The sequence below is a fragment of the Myotis daubentonii genome, chromosome X, assembly GCF_963259705.1.
Source record: "Myotis daubentonii chromosome X, mMyoDau2.1, whole genome shotgun sequence".
NCBI lineage: Eukaryota > Metazoa > Chordata > Mammalia > Chiroptera > Vespertilionidae > Myotis > Myotis daubentonii.
The window spans coordinates 129,736,407-129,758,422 of NC_081861.1; the positions used below are offsets into that span (position 1 = coordinate 129,736,407).

At 40.9% G+C, this 22,016-nt stretch overlaps 1 protein-coding gene across 3 annotated transcripts in view; it reads right to left on the minus strand.

The window, feature by feature from the left end:
* The window catches only part of CDKL5 (cyclin dependent kinase like 5), a 188,129-nt gene extending 167,236 nt beyond the window's left edge, over positions 1-20,893 (minus strand). For all 3 annotated transcript variants that reach the window (XM_059679845.1, XM_059679844.1, XM_059679843.1), the window contains exon 1: positions 20,804-20,893. The gene's annotated coding sequence lies outside the window, so the exon portion shown is untranslated. The remainder of the gene's footprint in view (positions 1-20,803) is intronic.
* Between the last annotated feature and the right edge of the window lie 1,123 nt (positions 20,894-22,016).

Consider the following 22,016-nt stretch of genomic DNA (forward strand, 5'->3'; position numbering starts at 1 on the left):
CCTGGCTTGTGGCTGAGCAGAGCTCCCCATGTGGGAGCACACTGACCACCAGGGGGCAGCTCCTGCATTGAGCAGATGCCCCCTGGTGGTCAGTGTGTGTCATAGTGACTAGTCATTCCCAGTCGCTCTGCTGTTAGGGTCAATTTACATATTACCCATTTATTATATAGGATAGAGGCCTGGTGCATGGGTGGGGGCCAGCTGGTTTTCCCTGAAGGATGTCCTGAATCAGGGTAGGGGTTGCCCCTGGGGTGCCTGGCCAGCCAGGGTGAGGGGCTGACGGCTGTTTGCAGGCTGGTCACAGCCCCTTCAGGGTGGGGGTCCCCGCTGGGGTGCCTGGCCAGCCTGGGTGAGGGGCTGAAGGCTGTTTGCAGGCTGGCCAAGCCCCCAGCGGGGACCCTCACCCCATGAGGGTGTGGCCATCCTGGGTGAGGGGCTGATGGCTGTTTGCAGGCTGGCCACGGCCCCCAGCCACCCAAGCTCCCAGTGGAGGCTGGCTGGAAGCAGGTATCTGTGATTTATTTAGCTTCTATAATTGAAACTTTGTTGCCTTTTGCGGAGGCCACACCCAGCCAGGGCAGGCGGGAAGCTTGGCTTCCTCCATTGCTGGGCAACCAAGCCTCCTGCTTGCTCCAGCTCTGTGGCTGCCGGCCACCATCTTGGTTGGGTTAATTTGCATATACTCACTCTGATTGGCTGGTGGACGTGGCTTGGGCATAGCAAAGGTATGGTCAATTAGCATCTTTGTCTTTTATTAGTGTAGATAAAACAGTGTAGCATGTCTTCCAACTTCCAATGTCTTTTCTACCAGCCAATGAATTTGAAAGCTATTTTAACCACTTCAGCAGCATTAAATATAAAGGACGAGAGAAAAGCAGAAAGAAGTAGAGACACAATTTAGGAATGGGCTTAACATACCACTTAATAAAAGATGACTCATTCTTTCAACAAATATTTATTCAGCACCAACTGAGTCTGGAAGTGATGGTTAGCATTCCAATATATCCTATTTTTTACCTCAGCCAGAAGTTATACAGATCACCCTTCAAGGTCCCCATCTAGAAAGTGGAGCTAATAACTATTCTCATAGAAATGTAATGGATTATATGTGGCACACCAACCTTTAAAGTGTTCTGCGTTCAAATAAAATAACAGCTTTAAAGAATGAAAGGTTTTCAAAACAGCACTTTTTTATTTTTTTAATATATTTTATTAATTTTTTACAGAGAGGAGGGGAGAAGGATAGAGAGTTAGAAACATCGATGAGAGAGAAACATCAATCAGCTGCCTCCTGCACACCCCCTACTGGGGATGTACCCGCAACCAAGGTACATGCCCTTGACTGGAATCGAACCTGGGACCCTTCAGTCCGCAGGACGACGCTCTATCCACTGAGCCAAACCGGTCAGGGCAACAGCACTTTTTTTAAAAAAAAGCTTAGAAAGGTAAATACACACACACACACACACACACACACACGCACATGCACATGCGCACACACACAGTAAGTTAATGTTTATCCCTGGACTGGAAGCAGCCTTAAACATGTCTGTATCCCTCAGGGTATTTGGCATACTGCCCTTCATTTAACAAGGGTTCAGTAAGTACATATGATGGAATATGGAAAGCTGTCTTTATTTTAACAATCTGGCAAAGGAGAAAGAATTTAGAAAAAGAACTAATATTTACTGCTGTCTATCATGTACCAAACACTGTATTGGGCACTTCATTTATGTTATTTCATTTAATTTTCACAGCCACCTTGTGAGATACATATTAATAATCCCAAAACAAGGAGTTGATTTTCATTTTCCAAGTATCATATGATAAATCTAAACTTAAAAAATAAGCAATGCATCCAACATTTGGCAGAGTTTTCTTATTTCATGTTAAAAGGAAATAATCATGTGAATCCTACAAGGGTATTTTTAAAAAACCAAAACCTGTATTGATATGAAAAGAAAATGTACAAAGAAAAATACAAATGGCCAATAAATAAATTTTTTGAATGTTCAACCTGGCAACTAATTTTTTAAGATCTAATAAAAAACAATAATGCTGACCAGATTGGCCAAAATAATAAACATTTTTTAACTGGTAACTTTTCCTTTAGTCAAATCAGCATATTTCCTTTACACCCTCCATAGGTGTGGCACACTCCCTCCTATCAATGACATGTATCATCACCCCCAGTGATTCCCAAGGGGCATATAAGACAGTGCCCTAAGAAAATTATCAAAAATTTTCATAAGGGTTTACATTAAGAGATTATCATTTGCCATGATGTCTACAATACAGAAAAAGGAAAAACCACATGAGGTACAGGGCACTGAAGTTCTGCTTGAAAATGGCTAACCAAACACACATGTTTACCTTCATTCCCACATTAAAAGCCACTGAAATAAGCAAATAAATATAAAAATAAGTCCAGAGCAGCCCTGGCAATGTAGCTGCTGCAGCAGTAAGGAATTCCAAAGAGTTATGAAGCAGGTTAAGATCCAATGGATGGACCCTGGCCGAATAGAGCATCATCCACATACAAGAACCAACCAATAAATGCATAAATAAATGGAATAACAAATCAACGTTTCCTTCTCTCTTCCTCTCTCTCATAAATCAATAAATAAAAAAGAATTTTTTTTAAAAAAAGAAGATCCAATAGATGGTAAAACGCAACAGAGCTGAAGAACAAACAACTTCATATAGGAAAATAAAGAGCTCTCTCCCAAAATATATATTTTCCCAGAAGAACCCTTCAAAAATAATAAAACTATAGGTAGCAGGAACTAAGAAAGGAAATGGCTAATAATAAACAACATAGTTGGAGAGCTGTAAAGCACCATTACCCATGCCCACTGCCTATACTTTTTCAGCAGGACTAATGCCAGCATTTATCCAGTCCTGACTCTCTAAAATGATAGTTTGGACAAGGAACACTATCCAGTAACATTTCTCCAGAGAAGTGAAGAAAGGTGACAATTATTTATGGCTTCCATGAGAAATAGGGAGTCCCACCAGAGAGCTAATGACCCACACACTACACAGAAAAACACTGCATTCTGGGCAAGGAGGTAGCATAAGCAAGGAGATCACATTTGAAACAATTTTATGGGGAACTCTACATTCCAGAGCATAGTGTTTGAGGTAAACACAGAAAGGATGTGAGGCTGGAGAGGTAGATAAGCAGAGAACATACCAGAAAGTCTGATAGGCCATATAAGGGAATTCAGACTTTTCTCCTCCTGTCAGCTTGAGAGCACCACTGCAGGCTTTCAAGCAGGTCAGTGGTAAGTACAAAATCAGGCCCAATTGGCATGGTTCAGTGGTTGAGCATTGACCTATGAACCAGGAGGTCACGATTTCATTCCCGATCAGAGCACATGCCCAGGTTGCAGGCTTGATCCCCAGTAGGCGTGCAGGAGGCAGCTGATCAATGATTCTCTCTCATCATTGATGTTTCTATCTCTCTCTCCCTCTATCTTCCTCTCTGAAATCAATAAAAATATTCTTTAAAAAATCCAAAATCAGATTTTATATCATACTAGCAACTGTAGGATATATATATATATGAGTTTGATAATACCCAACGATCTACTTTAGGAGTCAGGGTGGGTGGTAGAAACACTAAGACCTTTTTTTTTTCATTAAGGAGGAGGAGCAAGTTAGAGGAAACTATGCTATGCTCCACATTACATATGCTGAATGTAAGGCACCTGTAAATAATCAGGTGTAGATTTCCACCAGGTTATTAAGAATGAGCCAGAAATGTGTAGGGAAAAAGAGAAGAAGAATTTAGAAATTTAGAAAAACATCTACATATTAGTAGAATTGAAACTCTGGACACAATTGAGACAATGACCTAAGATAACAGTTGGCCAGCCAAGAAGTCAAACTCAGGTTAACAGCAGTGGGTAAGGAGTAAGTGGATCAAGATGAGCCCACACAGGATGCAGAGAAAGAAATGTAAAAGAAGGACATGGACAACCAGGATGCTAAGGGAACATACAGTTTCAAGGAGATAGTGATTAATGGTGTCCAGTGCAACAGAAAAGTCAAGTAAAATTATAATTGACTGAAGACACTAGATGCAGAACACAAGAGGTCACAGGCAATTTCAGCAAAAACAGTTTAGTAAGGGTGGGAAGCCAGAGAGAAAGAGCTACTAGTAAAATCTGAGGAGAAAAGGATAGACTATATATAAAAGAGAGGAGAAGGTTAGGTAGCTAGGAAAGGAGTGAACAAGTGGTTCAAAGAACATTTTCTAGGATGAGAATCTTAGGAATAAAATAATGGGCAGAGAAAAACAAAGAAGTCACAGCAAAATTCTAAGGATGGCCCTAGCTGGCTTGGCTCAGTAGATAGAGCATCGGCTTGCGGACTGAAGGGTTGCGGGCTCGATCCCCAGTAGGGGGCATGCAGAAGGCAGCTAATCAATGATTCTCTCTCATCGTTGATGTTTCTATCTCTCTTTCCCTCTCCCTTCCTCTCTAAAATCAATAAAAATATATTTTAAAAAATTCTAAGGATGCAGCAAGGTTACTGAACACTCAGCACTACCAACATTTTGGACCAGGTAAGTCTTTGCTGTGGGGTTGCACTGTGCATTGTAAGATGCTTATCAGCAGCATCCCTGGCCTCTACTCGCCAAATGCCAGTAGCACATATACCATCACCACCCAGTTGTGACAACAAAAAAATGTCTCCAGATACTGCCAAATGTCCCCTGGGTAGCAAAACCACCCCCAGTTGAGAAACACTGGGATACACAATGGGGAGGAAGAGGAAATAACTGATGGGAAAAGATGCCAATGCAGCAGCACTGAAGCTGAGGGTACTGGGCAAGGGACTGGCTTCGAACAGCAGCAGAAGCACCTCATCCTCTGAGACAGGAGGAAAGAAAAGCTCTGGGAAAGAGGAACTGATAGATTTGTGCATGGAAGCAGAACCTGCAGAAAATCAGCCAGAAGGCCTTCAGTGTTCTCAGTGAAGTAGAGGCAAGGCTGTATGCTAAATAGGAGTGGTGATGATTCAGTGGCAGGTTTGAGAACAGTGGCTAGGATTTGTAACAATAACAGGGACTGGCAGCTGGTATGTAAAACCACAAAAGACCTACTGAGGTTGGAAACCACCATACTCCCTTTTCTTACTGGGAATGTTAAAACATACCTCCCCAGAGAAATCATCTTTTAAATACTGATTACAATCCTAAAGGGTCTATATGAATTTCAACTACATAATGGGCTCCTGTGGGTTACCTGGGAAACTAACCCATTTTTTAAATAACATAGTTCCTATCAGAAAATATGAACTTTTCTACATAATTAATGTCTAAATGAACTTTTGGTAAGTAATCAGTTGAAGTTAGAAGATGCCTGTGGTTGCAACTGCTTCCTGGTTCTTAACTGGATGAACTACTTCCTGACCAATAGTCAGGAAAACTAGAGTAGAAAGGAGTGGCTGTAAAGACAAGAAGCTTATTAAATGAGATTCTTCACAGGACAAAGACCTGCTTACTCCTGCCCTCTAAACCAAGGGCTGCAAACTCAAATAATTATGGGACCAGAAAACCAAATCAATTGCCTCAAGTCCGTGCATGGGAAAGAAGCTGGAAGTGAACCACCAGCATGAAGCCAAGAGATACAAAGGGCTGTCCTTGGGTAAATAAGGGGGGAGGGGGAATGCTACATAGCGGCCCAGGGCTGTGCATAGGAGTGATCAAAGCAAAAGGGGAACCCAAGTCTTTGCTTTACCACAAATATGGAGTCCAAATTCACACCACTCTCAGGATGTCAGAAACCCATCTGAGAACAGATCAGAAACACTTCAGAAGTAGTGAACCCAAAGGGTCCCATCAGAGATAAATGCAAAGCCATCCAAAAGAACATTCTGCAAACCAGGCACCATCACACAATTCCCAAATTGTCAGATGTTGCAAACCACAAAAGAATCAAGCAAAATATGGAGGGAGGGAGGAGAGGGAATGGGAGATTTCATTCCTCAAGAACTACAGCTAAGAATATAATCCAAACATAACTCTATTTTTAAATGTTCACAGCATATGAACATTTGAAAATGAAAATGCAGTCTTGAAAAAAACACTGAAATTTTTACATTTAAAAATATAGTCAAATGTTTTTAGTGAGAATTCTCAATAAATGGATTAGACAATAGACTAGACACAGCTAAAGAGAAATTAGTGAATTGTAAGATGGGTGTCAGGAAATCACCCAGAAGTAAAAATAAAAAATATTAAAAGAAAATTTAAGCAATACAGTGGAAGATACGATGAAAAACACTAACACATATCTAAATAATGGTTCCAGATACGGAAAATGGAGAAGTTTTATTTTAAATGATGAGTAGGATAGTTTTCCACAATTGAAGATGATGTAAGTCTTCAGGCTGAAGGGAGCACACCAAATAAAAGCAGCATAAATAAATCCATATCTAGAGATATTGAAAAGAAACTGCATAAGATAAAAAACAAGGAAACATCTTAAATGCAGCCCAAGAGAAGAGATAATTACCTATGTACAAAGAAATTACATTTGAACTGACTAAAGACCACTCATTAACAAGGCTTGTCAAAATGTTAGCAAAAGAGAAAGGAGCTAGGCCTGGCGAAGTTGTGGCTTGTGGCTCAGTGGTAGAGCATCAGCCTGCACACTGAAGAGTGCTGGGTTCCTGGTCAAAGGCACCTGGGTTGCAGGTTCTTACCCCTGCCACAGTCAGGGTGCGTGCAGGAGGCAACCAGTTAATGTGTCTCTCATATCGATGTTTCTCTCTCTCTCCCTCCACACTCTCTTTTAAAAAAAAAATCAATGGAAATCTGGTGAGGATTAGCAAAAAGAGGAAGAGAGAGATGGGAGCAAGACTGGCTTGGCCTGATTGAGTCTGGAAATTATAATCCAGCCCCCTGCTCCCACTCCCCAGGGCGGAAGGACTAGCTTTCTAATCTCCCCAGGGAACCACCAGTCTGCTCCCCACAGATTATCTGGAGAAGAGGAAGGGGAGATGGGGAAGAACCTGTAAAGGGGAAATTACTCTGCTGGGTGCATGTGCACTATGAGCCAAGATGATGACCATTGATAACTATAAAGGGGAAGTATCTAATCTGGAAAAAAAAGACCAGATTGGATAGAGGGAGTACTCAACACAAATCTATGAAGAGCCAGAAAAGAGATTGTTTAATTTGTAAGAAAGGTTACCCCTTCCCAACCCTGAGGTAATATAATCAAAGCTTAACCACGGCTGTCTGGGTGGCACAAGGTACCTGTTCATTCACCTGTGTGCACATGCTCTCTCTCCATAGGAGCTGTGCAGCTCCAAGTGCAGGTCTGTTGTAGCGGTGTAGGCTGTCAGTGTCAGGGGTCCAAGCTTGGGTGGGCTACAAGTTCAGGTCTGGGTGCAGCAGTGCAGTGCCAGTGGAACACAGCCAGGAACAGAGACTAAGCTATCCAGACAAGGGCAGAGACTGAGCCGGACTAACCTTTGGCATGAACTCAACTGAACTACGAAAGTCTCTCTGATGCCCTGCCAATACCGGGTAATGGCGTAATATCTCTGGACCCTGACCCTTCTTCTCACCTTGGTGAAGACAAGGCAGGGCTTCTTCCACAGTGGGACAGAGCTGAGCCACCTGGTCATGAATGAGACACTGAGCACCTGGGGACAGTCCTTTATTTCTACTCCAATAAATCTTACTACTACACCTCATCCTCCCATTCATGGGTCCCCAAAATGCTTTTCTTGCAACTCGGTGGAAGAACCCCATTTCCACTGGCAACAAAAACACAAAAATGGAGAAAATAACTGTCACTGTAAAATTCTGTACCCAGCTCAACATCATCAAGAGAAAAAGTGAAATAAAGACACTCAAAAAGGCCAAGACCAAGCTGACTAACAGGCATTTAGTAAAAGAACTACTTGAGAACATTCTTTATAAAGAAAGAAGCTGAACCCAAAAGTTTAAAAATGGGGTAAATGAAGAATGGTGTGCAAAGAAATTTGAAAAACATGTTGATGAGTAAATATTCACTATTTTTATAGGCTTAAGGTGGCCTATAAAAGGCAAAACTAAAGCATAAATAACTAACATGGGTGAGGGGGTGCGGGTTAAAAGATAAACCATTCTAAAATCTGTCTTGTTCAGGAGGATGAGAATAATAATTAAGCTTAGACCAAGTTAAATGTGCCTGCTAAAATTTTAAGAGTAACCAAACTTCTGTCTTTCACCCTGGAATAAGAAAACTGGAAGAAATATAGCAGCCCCTCTTCCAATGAAAAAGAGCTGGATTTCAAATTCATGACTTTCTTTAAATGCATCATAGAACCAACTGGCTCAAAATCTTAAGAGAGGCAGGACCTTCAAGGAGAGGAAACAACCACGTACTCATTTGAGGTATAGTACAACTGGACTGATAAGACGAGTTCAGCTATAATAATTGGCAAATTGATCAAATTCTGATGTGGCTTGCTAAAGGGGCAGTGTAAAACCACCCAGGTGGGGGTGGCAGAAATTGGGGAAATCCCAACGGTTCTTCAGGATCTTCCTCCACCAATCCCACCAGGCACTCACAGAAAGAGCCCTTAGGATTGCCCATTGTGTTGCAGACCTGGAGGAAGAGAACTGCAGCTGTTCTTCAAGAGCAAGAAATTGACCCAGATCTTTATCTCCCTATCTCCACTAAAGAAAAGCTAGTATCAGTGAAAGCAAGTGCAATAATCTAGTCTATCCTCACTTAAAGCTTTCTTTGCCATTGGGAAAAGAAGCAGGCACCCTACTCCTGGGAGAGGAACGAGATTCCATCCTGAGCCCACCAAAAAGCCTGGGGAGGGGCAAGACCTTGGGACACTGTGGCACCTAAACCTGAGGTTTAATCAGAACAAAAGACCACACCCCACCACCACTCCCCATCTCCAAGCTAACCAACTTCCAGTAACAAGTAAATAGCAGAATACTACCAGTGGAGGATCAAAGCAAGAAGACCCTCTTTAAGGCACAGTTCAAAAGGGAGACCTGAAACTCAGAATAAAATAAATCAACTCCTAGCCTAAGCACAAAGTAGCTCCATGAGAATTTGAAGCCTGATGTATACTGAGGGTAACCACAGCAACAACAAAATTCAAACCTAGCCCAACTCTTAACTAAATTAATTCAAAGCTCTGCAGTAAAGGCCTAGTAGGAAAGATATGCCCATTTACAGACATAAAAATAATGTACATTAGTCTCTAATGTTCTGCAAAATAGGTCAGGCTTGCAACAAAAACATCACAAGGTATAAGAAAAGGCAAAGAAAAACACAATACTCAAAAGACAAAGAATATACCAGAACTAGACCCAGAATCAGATGTTGAAAATATCAAGAATGAAACTTTAAATACTATGAGTAACATATTTAGGGCTCTAACCCAAAAGGAGAACAACATGCAAAACCAGATGGGTAATTCAGCAGAGAGATGGGAATTATAAGAAAGAATGAAATGAAAGTACTAAAAATGAAAAGCTGCCCTGGCCGGTGTGGCTCAGTGGGTAGAGCGTCGGCCTGCGGACTCAAGGGTCCCGGGTTCGATTCCGGCCAAGGGCATGTACCTGGGTTGCGGGCACATTCCCAGTGGGGGGCGTGCAGGAGGCGGCTGATCGATGTTTCCTCTCTCATCGATGTTTCTAACTCTCTATCCCTCTCCCTTCCTCTCTATAAAAAGTCAATAAAATAAATATATATTTTTTAAAAAATATTTTAAAAATGAAAAGCATTGTTAAGAGAAATGAGAGTGCCTTCAATGGACTCTTCAGTAGACTCAACTCAGCCAAGAAAAGAAGACAGGTCGATAGAAATTACTCCAACCAAAACACTGAGAGAAAACAATAGAACAGAACAGAACATTCAAGAGCTGTGGGACAATATCAATATACTCGTAACTGGAATCACAGAAATAAGAGAATGGAACAAAAAATATTTGAAGAGGTATCAGCTGAAAATATTCCAAAATTAATATAAGACATCTAACCACAAATCCCAATGATCAGAGAACAGGAAGACAGATTTACAAAAAAAAAAAAAAAAAAAGTATTGCCACCACTCAGCACCAATACCACTTGAGAATGAATTCTGTAAGCTCGGCCACTGCCATGCCTTATAAAACAAACACACATTGCCTGGACAGCGTTGCTCAGTGGTTAAGCGTTGACCTATGAACCAGGAGATCACGGTTTGATTACCAGTCAGGGCACATCCCCAGTATGTAGGTAGGTGGGTTGTGGACTCCATCCCCAGTAGGGGGCATGCAGGAGGCAGCCAATAGATGATTCTTTCTCATCATTGATGTTTCTGTCTCTCTTCCTCTCTGAAATCAATAAAAATATATTTAAAAAACACACCTGTCAATATGATCACCAGGTCATCAATTCAATTATAATTATACATGATGTCTACCTCACAATGCTCACCTCTACATACAAGTCTCACTCTGTATAAATGACTGGTCAAACCCAGATCACAAGACTTTATCTTAGCTGTAAAAGAGATTGTGGATGTGAGTTTCCTGGGAAAGTAGGACCCATAATATGAGAAATTACCAAAACATAGGGTATTTAATCGTCTACTACCCATGATAAAAAACAAACAACAACAACAAAACTTTCCATCTAACTAATCAGCTATTACTGTACAGGAAACTCTCTGGTGAAGACATTGCATCCCTGGAGGACCTTTCTGTAAGACAAATATTTTACCTCAATGTAGTAACACCCTTAAAAGCAGCTTCACAATCCGAGGGACATAAACAGTAATGTGGGGTGTGTAAAGCAACAGGATAAGTAAGCAAACATCTTCATAGAATGTCTATTTTGTTTAATGGCAAGTAATATACAATGCAGATATATATATAAACACACATATGCATGCACACACAGAGTTTATTATGGAATAGAGCTCATAACTTCAATGAATTCATGCAATAAATTATGAAAAAACTCAAAGAAACGTCACCCTTATAGGTGTCAACTTTGGCCTCCCCTTCGTCTGCCATACTGTAAGCATTGGTAGAAGTTTCAGGAGCCCCACAGTGAGCCATTAGCAACTTTATATGCTTAGCACAGTCATACAGTAATGTGGACCCAATTATAACACAGTTATGCCTGGTGACTTAGATATAGGGCAAGTATGTATATAAGGTGATTAGAGAGAAAGATCCACTAGGTAGGTAGGTACCTGACAGAGAAGAAAAGCCACTGAACAAGGAAGAGGCACTGACATGAGATGGAAAGGGGGCAAAAGGAGACACCGTTCATAAGAGAAACATTTATTGAGCATTTCCTAAGGGCCAGGAAATGTGCTGGATGCTGAGGCAACAGTCAACACTCTATGCCTCCATGGAGCTTGCAGTAGAAAAAATTTACCATCTGCTTATCCATTTTTCCAGAGGCCTACCCCCTATTTAAATTCCTGGCCTATTTCCTTCCTATACTCTCAGGTAAAAGCGAAAATGGACAGGAAAAAACAAACAAACAAAAGATGGCCATAAAGAAAATCAAGACCCTAAGATGTAGCTGGGGCAAAAGCATCAAAGCAAGGCATGCAATATACAAATCCACATTATTTTTTGCTATTCTCTCAGCTTTATATGCTCATTCTTAGATTCATGTCTTTGAATATACCATCTACCAGGAAACCTTTTCCCTCCACCTGACATTCTGGACCTCCTTTAAGGCTCTTCACAAACACTCAGGAATCATTGCCTTTCCCAGTCCCCTTAAGTCTGTGTCAAGTGCACCTCTTCTTGCCTAGAGTACCAGCACCCTGTGTTTCCATCTAAACATGCATATCATCCTGTACTTTAGTCACTGTTTCCTGCTGGATTACAAACTCCGTAAGAGCACATCAACAGAGCTTGGCTTTGTTTCTCCATCACTTACCATGATGCTGACACCCTTTCAGTTGCCTGAATAACACTTGACACCAAGATACCCAAACCATTACCCCTATCATAAAATCAGCCAAAGAAATACAAGTATGGCCTTCCTTTACCAATCCTCCACAGAGCGACAGACTTGAAAGCACATCTCTAAATCAAGGGCAGTCATTTTGAATGACAGAGAACCCACTAGCACAAAAACATCAGTTTCAAAGTCTAAAATCTGAAATGAGGCAACCCTTTTAAAATAAATGTCCTGGACTAGATAGAAAGTGAAAAAAAATAATGACATAAACCACTGCAAACTCTTCAAGTTATCATCACCAGGAAAAGAAAAAAATAAAAGATGAAAGCAACAAGAATACAGAGCAGGTATAAAATGGTTCAGAAAAGCCTCAGAACTCAAGGACAAAGTGAGCTAAGTTACAGGCTGCATCAAAATGTAGATTTCAAAGGAAATATTTGAAGAAGGAGGTGATGCTGTGGATATTGTTTGTATATGTGGAGGGGAAAATGGGCAACAGTATTCCATACAAGCACAAACTAACAACTTATGAAAACTATACCAAGGAAGACCTGAATGATTGTTTGTTCAATCAACATGGCATGCAAAAATTTAGCATGGCTAAAGATTTCCCAAAAAGAACTAAGCATGTAGGAACATTTACTGCAGAAGGAGAGTAAAATAGTACCTTTACAATAGTTTTATATATATAATCTCACTTTAACATAAGCAGCTCAGCAGAGACCAGTTTAATATGAGAGATGACATGGTCACAGAATGTGAGCCAGATTTGAAAGTGGTACCCTTGCTAAAGATTAGTAATCTTAACATTAATAAAATTTTCTAAAAACATTGTAGGAGCTCAAAATAAGATCTGATTAACCATGAATAGCATAAATGCTGAAAATATTAAACTAGACCTAAGACATTGTATGGGGGGGAGATAAAGCAAATTTAATGTTAATATTTAATGTAACATTTTATTAAAACATTAAATACCCTGAGCAGATTAAAGGTATCTTGGGGGGGGGGGGCAGCAGAGTTTTAAGTTTAAATATGGAAGAGAGCTAAAACTGTTAGAAAAAATATTTAAATCAGTTATAAACAGAAGTGGCACTCCTAGATAAGGTTAACAAAATGGTGAATAAAAGAAAAGGAGGAGCCTTCAGAAAATTAAAGGTAATTCCTATAAAAACAATGAAAAGAATATCACAGATGACAATCCATCAAGGAAGCAATTGCAAAAACTTTACTTTAATAATATTTGAGAAGTATATTTTACCTTGCAGAGATTTGACCTTTTTTGGTAAATTATCAAGGTTCCCATTGAGCTAAAACTCTTGTTTTTTGTGGCATTTCATTTCATGTCACATCCCTGCTTAAAACCTTCAATAGCTTCCTAGGAGACTTAGGACAAGTTCAAAAACCCAGCAGCTGGGCTTTATTAAGCCTTTTCAAGATCTGACCCCTGCCTACTTCTGCTTCATCACCAGCTTCTCTACTTTCCAGCCATTGTGGATTTCTTCAGTTCTTTAAAAGGTTCTGCTTTTCAAAAGCCTCCAGCTCTCTTACCTTACCTAAAGGCATTTGCACCTTCTGCCAGGACAACTTATTTTCTTAACTAGACCATGCCCTTCTCAGTCTTTAGGTCTCACTTAAATGTTACCTCCTCCGTATGGCCTTCCTATCTGCTCCCCCCAGGACAGGTACCCCATCCCTACCCTGTTATATACTCCCATAGTGCCTTGTACTTCTCCTCCTCCACCTCAAGACTGTAAATTAGCCCTGGCCAGTGTGGCTCAGTTGTTTAGAACATTATCCCATGCTCCAAAGAGTCATGGGTTCGATCCCCAATAGAGGTGCTGTGTACTAGAGGCAACCAATGGATGTTTCTTTCCCTCTCCTTTCCTTTCTCTCTCTGGAATCAATGAAAAACATACCTTTGGGTGAGGATTAAAAATAAGAAAAAAATACTGTAAATTATTTGAGGGCAGGGCCTACTTCCCTTTTATGTATCATTCCATCCAACCTCTATCACAGTCTGGTACATAGTAGACACTCAATTAGCATTTACTAAATGAAGGACAGATCCTCAGGATCTAGGACCAGCAGGTTATTTTAGAAAGAAATAATTGATAAAGTATGACACACCAATTTGCACAAAATTAGCTTTTGTCTACCTCAACTAGTTTCATTTATTAACAATTAAAAGGAAACTTTTTCTTTTCCTGTGAAATTCTACTCTTAAATTTTAGTGGTAATATTATTAATCATAATTACTAGCAATTAAAGTTAATACATCCCACAAGAGGCTGACAAACCAGGGTGGCCTGTGTGGATAAATTCTAGGATACGTCACACTTGAACCAGCTTTTGTAATCTCTGAACGAGATTCTATTCATCAAGAAGCTAGTTTCTACTCTTGGGCAATATCAGGATAATTGAGCAAATTAAAGTCAATAAATTTTTCTTCAACTATTACTTATCACCATTTTTTATCTGCCATATCACACGAGTATGTGTGTGCTTAATCTAATTATTATAATACAATCTTACACTACCAAGAACCTAGTCATTATGCATAACAAGAGATCTAAAACTGCAACTTACCTAAAATAATTTAAGACAGTCTTTAAAAAAACACCATGAAATCATAATGTATTCACCCATACATTTTAATTTCCAGAAACCAAGTTGTTACTTTCAAAAATCACCACAAAAAACTCAAAAGTAACAACAGAATCACACAGCCATAGCTCTTAAACAGTTTAAAAAAAAAAAAAAAGTAACCTTTTTCAAACCAGTTATGATTGAATTTACAGTAAACTATTAGTGGTGCTATGTGCAATCTGTCTGTTATTAAAAATCCAGACACAAACTACCACACAAGGAGTTATTGATTTACCTGCCTGGCACTTGCAAGTATCTCTTTCCATCCAGAAATGTTCCTCTAAAAGCAATGAAAAGTTAGAGTTTCCAAAACACTTTACTTCGAACCAAACCATTGCATTCCTTTATTATACATACCCCAAAATTAACATCCCTTAGCTATCTTATCAGCAGTGTCCATCTACACCTAGTACACTTAGCAAAGGAGAGCACAGTGAACTGGTGCCCACCATTGAGGGTAACTAAAAAGAAAATGATGCAGACAGGAAAAAGCAGCTACAGTACCTTCCAGGTTAAGCTGTTTCCAAATCCCACAACAATCCAGTCTGAAGCAATGCAGAAAGCAGACAAGGTGTTCGAATACCTGAATTGAATGAAATCTGCTCTGTGGCCTGAATTTCTCAAGGGGAATTAAAACAATAAAATGCACAATATTATTATTGGCTTAAAATTTTTTTAAAATATTTTGCCCATGATCTTAAATCTTAAAGGAATTTTTTCTTGCCCAATAATTATGTTACTTTTACCTTGATTCCCCCCGCCCCCTCGCATTTCCAACATGTCATTAAGACCATTGTATTTTATTTGCTGGTTTAAAAAAGACCAAAACAAAAAATGAAAACAAAACAAAACAAAAAAGACCAAAACAAAATCTATACCATTTGCTGTACTGTCCTTTATATTCTACTATGTATTATGTTTAGGCAAAAACTCTTGAAAATACAAAAAAAAATACTAAGAAATTATAATATGCATAAGATATTTTTAAAAGGTATCTTTTAAGATCTACATGATTTCATGTATCAGTGCCTAATGTTAAAGGGGTCTAGGTGGAAGCAAGTAAATAAGGTAAAAAAATGCATGTTGCAGGGGACATCTTTTCAGTTCTAAAATAGGACTGTAGCGATGGTTATTCAACTCCATAAATTTACCCTAAAAAATCACTGAGTGATACTTAAAACAGGTAAATTTTATGGTATGTAAAGTACACCTCGATACAGCTGTGAAAAATTCTTATTGAAAACCCACACTTACTAAAGAAATCCACAACTATGTATAGGCCCCATCTTTGTAGAATAACTGTCCTGCTTTGACAAGATGATTTCCAGCCCTGAGATCCTATGATATTCATCACTCCTTTCTAACTCAAAAAAGTCACAAAAGTGATTCTCATCAATTACAGAATAGGAAATTAAGTCCTTTTCCTCCATAACATGGATCTCTGTGTGTCCCTTTGGACTAAGCAACTGTTTAGCTTTCTTAGTGATGGGTCTTGTTTAAACACATACATACATACATACGTACATGTACACACACACACACACACAATCACAAGAGACTTTAAGTAGTAGAAAATTCTACTCTCAAGTAAAAAAAATTTTGTCAGAGTCCAACTTCTTTGCATTAAGGAACAATAATGTATCTCTGCAGACTTCACCGCTAGATTTTACTTCACTTATTAGTGGTAGGTTATTACATTTATGGAAGAGATACCATCTGCAACTTGTAAAGACTGCCATTTTACTTCAAGAATACATCAAACCACAAAATTGAATTCAAGAAATAACTTCATAGCCTGGCTGGTGTTGCTCAGTGGTTGAGCACTGACCCAGGAACCAAGAAGTCGCTGGTTGGATTCCTGGTCAGGGCACACACCAGTGTTGCAGGCTAGATCCCCAGTACGGATCCTGCAGGAGGCACTGATTGATGATGCTCCTCTCTCATCAATGTTTCTATCTCTTTATTCCTTTCCCATCCTCTCTCTCTAAAAATCAATATAAACGTATTTCAAAAAAAAAAATAAAAGACATCTTCATAGCCTTTATTAGTGTAGCAAATATAATCAAAGTCAGTCAAAAGTGTAATGGAACATGCAGAAACATGAAATACCAAGTGGTTAACTAGAAACAGCTACTCATGTGGGGTGCAAATAATTTGGTATAACCTTCATTTTTGAAGAAACAGAACTAATGACCCTGTTAGAAAAGTCTGCACTTCCAGTTGTCCTACCCAGCACTACTGATGGATCTGAGTCCAGCCTCTCATGTGATTAAACGTTAGGTGGTCTGGCCAATGTAGCCTGTGAACTCCAGGAAGCATATTGATATCTTTAGTGCCACCCCAGGAGTGGAATCAGATTCTAAAGAGAAGCAGAAAGCATGGTTTTGAAGAGCACAGGTTCAAGTCAGACCGGTTTGGATGGAAGTTTTGCCTCTGATGATGACTAGCTGGGTAATCTGGCAAATTATTTTCTCTCTCTGAGCCCATTTGGTCAAGTACATACAGGAAATAAAAGATAAGAGACGTGAGAATTCACATACACTCATATATTCACGCAAATAAATTATCTGCCACAGTATCTGGTATTCAGTAAGGCTCAATAAATAGAATATTATAACTTAATTATTACAAAGACTGCCCAAAAGAGAGACCATAACCAAAATTTGACCCTAATTAGTACTATCTTAAGCACAAATATTTCTAAATACATAAAGGGCATAATTCAAAATGACAATTTCAGAGACCTAAATGGGCTAGGTACTTTTAATCTAATAAATTTATTTTAATACCCAAATCTGAAATGTCTAAATGTTATAAGGCTCTTCAAGTAGAAGGTCCTCACTCACAGCTTCCATACCCAACAACAGATCTCAGTATCAAGAAGTGTACAAACTCAAATGAGAAATGAGGCCAGACCTTTGTGCAATCCAGTCATTCATGCACTGCTCTATATAAAGAAAACAGTCTAAAAACTATCAAGAATTTGAATTCAAACACTAAAGTGATGCATCACCAATAAAAAATTCTAACGTTGAGGTTAAGATTGAAAGTAAATTGGAAAAGCTTCCCAAATGAAAAGTTCAAATGTGGTCTTTCAACTGCATTATTTTCATACATTGAAATATGTGTTCCAACTGACACCATCATCAGATGATGAAGAAACTTCGAGACTCTCCTCTTCTACCAAGAAATTTGATACTGCCCCCCAAAAATTAAAACTTTATAATCTAAAATTATAAAATCCTGAGGAAACAGCCTTTTCTACTTAAAAAGCAACTTAATAGTAACTTCAAATGTTGCTGTTCCTGTACCAAAGTTAAGGGTTACCTAAAGGATTTCCCTCGCATTTTGGATCTATGCATGTAAATTCATTTGTTCTTAAATACCTTCTGCTATTATTTGACATCAATTCGTTACATGAAAAAGTCATATCCCTGCACTGTCAAAAATAAAGTACTAAATCAGCACACCTTCTAATAGCTAGAAGAAACAAAGCAGATAATCACCAAAGTTATTAAAATGGAAGGGAGAAAAGATATTTTCAACAGACACAGTGAAGAAGGCTTATTTTCTCTACTCACCTTCTTAAAATTTCCTACAGTCATATTCTCAAACATAACTGAATTTTCTATCACAAAGTAAATTGAAACATAAATCATAATGGAAGGTTAAATTCCTGCAACAGAAGCCACTGTCATTTCCAACAATACAACTATTGTTGAAAGTCTCTCACAGATTCTTGGACACAGTGGTGAAGCAAGGGGGGGGGGTGGTAAAAGCATACTTGAAGTAATTTCTCCACCTCTGTATTTCAGTTTGTAATGTAACAATACCGCACCTTCAAAATAGAAATACCACACAAAATTTGGTTCTCATTAAATGAGACTGCCTTAGCCCCATGCAGCATATTTAGAACAGAATACATCTGATTCAAAATCAGTCAACCTTCTATTACTCATCTATGCGAGATGGCCCGGCAATTTCCCTCAATGGGAGCCTTTTCTTTAAGAACCCTAGGGCACACTGTAGATGCCACACTCTGGTTTAAATAACTCCAAGAAAATTACAATGAAAATAATGGCAGATTTAGCCCAGGGAACTTGAATAAAAATCAAAAACCTGAGATAAAGAAGTAAAAAAATCCCTACCCCAAACCACTAAATCATGAATAAATTATAAATTTGGGCAGGAATAAAAAGACATCCTCTCTGGAGAAAGAATGCTTATTTCTAGTTTTATTTTTAAAACAATTGGGTTTAGGAAACATACTAAATAAGCAAACAAAATATTAAACATATATATATATCAAATTAATCATATCAAATTAATCATTGCATTATGTTAAAAAAGACAAAACAATTCAAAAGGATTTGATGCTCCTATCAACTGAAGACCCTCCAACTCCTTTGAAAATGGTCGATTATTTCACATTCTTGGAATGATTAACTTTATTTAGTATGCATCTTTTGGAGTTCTATTATTTAATACATCCAAACTGATTTTTTTTACCCTAATTAGGTTTCCTTGTACTTGCGAAATGCTCAGCATACACACTGTACTGGCATCTTTAGTTCTACAGCTTCTCTCTTCTAGCTCCTTCCCCCTTCATCCTCCACCCCTCCAACCTTTCCTCCACCCTCCAACCCCGAAAAGAAAAGATATCCCTCCCAAATGTTCTCTACATTTGTCAACAGAAACACCCACTGGTGGTGTCAAACTGGTAATACTGCTGCAGGCTTCCTTACTCCTGTTCCAGTGTCAACGCCAAAAATGCTCAAACCTAAAATAGTACTTTTAATAAAGAAATTAAAAGCATTGCTAAGGTACTCAATGATCATGTTCCCAAAAAGGCACACACCTTTTAAACATGTATTATTAACAAACTCTAATTGGGTTGTTAAATACAAGATTATACTACCCCCTTCAACACTAAACATAGAGACAAGTAAACATACCTTCTTCACATTTTATGAATAAATCTTAAAACCTTTAAAGGAATTAAAAACAAATTTACATCTAAATGTCATTCACATATAGTTCCGAATTGCCTCGGTAAAGATGCCTTTTTTGTAACCCTACAGCAAGAAAGGAACAAGCTGGAAATGTTCCAGCAGATGTTACCTAAAACGAGAACCCTATTCTATACATATTTGTCTCCTGCTTCAGTCAAATCTCTCAAACAAATTAATCTGTGTAAGCTTTCACATTAACTACATAACCATTATGTCCCAACAAACCTAATTCAGATGCACGGAAAGAAATTATTCTGTGTCTGCGAGACTTTCCAAAATCAGCTTACATTTCAGCCAATTAAAATAGATTGTGTTAAACAGAACACTGAGCTGCAACTGCTTAAATATCACAGCGTCCGTCTAATCTAAGATACTAGGGTTAGGTTTTTCTTATTCAGGCATCTGTGCTTTAACACTCAAGTGAAGCGAAAAACAAAACGCTCAAGGAAGATCTGCCTTTACACTGAAATATGTTCAGGTTATTTTTTCCCCCAACGTGGGCACAAGACGAGTCAATGCGAGCAGGACCTGTTTGTTCTGGGAGATTATTCCAAACCCCAGCATTTAATTTCTATGAGGGTACAAAGGGTACGAAGATCTGGGAAAGGGCCAATTTTGCTTCCCCCCCACCCCCAACCCAATATGCCAGTCGTGAACTTCATAGCAACGCGTGAAACTTGTTCGGGGGAGGCTAATGGAGACGCGGGGCAGGCGGTGGGTCTCTCGCCCACCCTTTCGGGCAGCCAAGGTCAGCGGGTCCCGGGCTAGCTCGGAACTCTGGCGGGGGCTCCGGTGCGCAGGCTCCTCCTTGGCGCCCGCGGAAGGGGCTTCCCTCGCCGCAAGCCCGAGGGAGCTAGCGCCGCGGGGGCGGCGGGGGCGCCGTAGACCGGCCGCTGAGGGGAGCCCCGGGGGGCGGCCTCGACTCGTCGCCCCTCCTCACACCCTCTCGTCTCCTCACCCCAAAATACAGCCCCAGAGCCTCGGCGGGGAATCCCTTCCGGGGGTGCGATGGAGCGCTGAGAAGGGGCCACTCCAGACTGGGGCGACCTCGCCGAGTCGCCCTGTCCAGGGGGTACCCGCGCCGCCGCCCCTTCTCACGCCTGCCCGGGAGGACCGGGTGGGTCCCCTCTCTAGGGAGAAGTTGGGTGGGCGCGGGCCGATGCATGGACAAGGGCGGGCGGGTGGCGGCGCGACTACTCACCCGGCAAGTCCCCCACCTCCAGCCAGAGACCCAAGAGCTCCTGAGGCCACGGGCGCCGCTTTACCTTCCCCAGCGGCAGCGACAACTAATCGAAACCTCCAGCCCCGCCCTCTCGCAGTAGCGAACGCGCAGCCTAATTTGCTAACTGCCCCGCCCCAGCCGTCCATTCGGGCAAATGGGGAAGCTCCTCAGACCCAGCCAGGTCCCGCCTCAGTCCTCGCCTACTTCTCACAGGAGCCAATGCGGAGAGCGCGCTCGTGCTCGCGCTCGTGCTCGCGCGCCCCGCCCGCTCCGCTAGGGCTCGGGTGCTCGAAGCCAAAGACCGCGGGTTCCTTGTGGAAGCTCGCCTGCGCGCGCACGCGCGCCGCGCCTCCTCGCGCGCCCGTTCTGCTGCCCCGCCGGGCCCTAGCAACCTGCGCTGGGTGGCTGCGAGGGGCGGGGCCCGAGCCGCGAGCTGTTGGGGAGGGAGGGATGCGGTAGGGGGGGAAGATCGTGACTGGGAAAGGGGCGGCTGCGGGGGTGGAGGGCCGAGGAGGCCCGGGAATCCGCCTGTCACTGCGGAAAAAAAGGGGAATCCTGCCTGCAACGCAGCTATCCTGGCCTCCCTCCGGAGGGACACGTGTGGGGGGGGACGGGGGTCCGGGAAGATCGGGGACAGCACATTTGCAGCGGGAACCGAGGCACTGCTTGAAAATAAAGGATAAAAGACGGTTTATCCCTGTCGTTGGTTTAAAATAATATCGAAGTCCATTGCTGCTGTTGTCCAACTGTTGCAGCGACGCGTGTGCACACACACACACACACACACACACACACACACTCACACACACACTCACACATACACTCATCCATCAGCCTGTGATCCCTCGGGTGAATTAGGAGCAAAAAACGAGTAACCTGAGGATTCCTTACACAGCAGCTGGATGCATGCAAAGAGCTGTTGTTGCAGCAGCAGCAGCAGCAACCCACAGCTCCGCTTCGGTCCAATGCTCCACCACACAAGATTCCCCAGCTGGCATGAAAGCAATGAAGTCATCGCCCAGCCAGTAGAGATGTAAAGATCTTAATACCTACCATGGATCAGGTTTCCAATGAGGATGAAGAGGTGATGAAATGGAAGGAGATACATTTCCAATGCCACTTTTTGAAAATTAATAATAATTTTTAAAAGACATCAGGGGCAAATTTATGTAAAGCTGCATAATAATTTCCA